Raw genomic sequence first — 996 nt, 5'->3', positions numbered from 1 at the left:
GCAGGGAGTTTTTGAACATTGCCGCTGCATATCTATCACTATCACTCACTAGTTCGAGTATTTCTCAAAAAAACACTCACTAGTTCGAGTGGCTAGGATCACATATTCATAGTTAGAGGTCATGATTTTTCGTGTTCGCTGTTAGACAAAATAAGCATCCAATAAGAGCTTACGAATCTAGGATTGGAAATCAAGAGGTACCTAGATATTGTTGCTCCTAAAGCGGGGCAAAAGCCTATTTTAAAGAGATATCCGGGCTCTCGGATTACCAAATCAGTGGTTGCACGTACGCATAACAATAGGTAACAAAACTAGGAATTTCTGCGGTATCAATTCGGAGATTGGGGTCTTTGGTTCGCTTTTGGCTCGATTGCTGACAGGGAAGGGATCCTTAAATTCCGTCTCGTGCCTTTTTCTCCTACTATTCTAACCAAGAGGCCTCCATTCCAAATTCGGATGTTGTGCTAAACTGTAACAACCCCCTCCCCCCAATACCCCTTCCCTCCATTGTCGCCCGGTTGATGTCAACCAACCCCACCCCAATGAACGAGCGTGCACCATGGACATCCCCTTGCTCCGCTTCGGCCGTGGACACCCCATGCTCCGTGTCGGCGAAAACCACCCCAAACCCACCCTGCAACATCACCTAAACCCTAGAATATCGAACCTCCAGGGCCGGTCATGCGCGAGAAAAACAACAGGGGGGAAGGGGAGGGATGGGGATGGGGATTGCCTCTGCATGTCACCGACGATGCGCGCCCGCGAACGGCCTGCCGGGTCGGCGAATCTACGACGAACCCATGCACGAATCACCGCGCAAGCCGTCGTGAATGGAGGGGGAGGAGAAATCATGAGCAGCTGTGTGTGAGAGCAACAGGCGTTTCAAAAAATGGTTTGAACCAGGTGGCCGGAGTGGGGACGGTTTTGCCTAAATTTTATTACCGGGCTAATGCTCATCGGGGCCTCTCTCTCTCCCTCTCCCCCTCCCCCCTCACC

Source organism: Triticum dicoccoides, unplaced genomic scaffold, assembly GCF_002162155.2.
Source record: "Triticum dicoccoides isolate Atlit2015 ecotype Zavitan unplaced genomic scaffold, WEW_v2.0 scaffold47727, whole genome shotgun sequence".
Classification (NCBI taxonomy): Eukaryota; Viridiplantae; Streptophyta; class Magnoliopsida; order Poales; family Poaceae; genus Triticum; species Triticum dicoccoides.
This window is presented reverse-complemented; position numbering follows the sequence as displayed.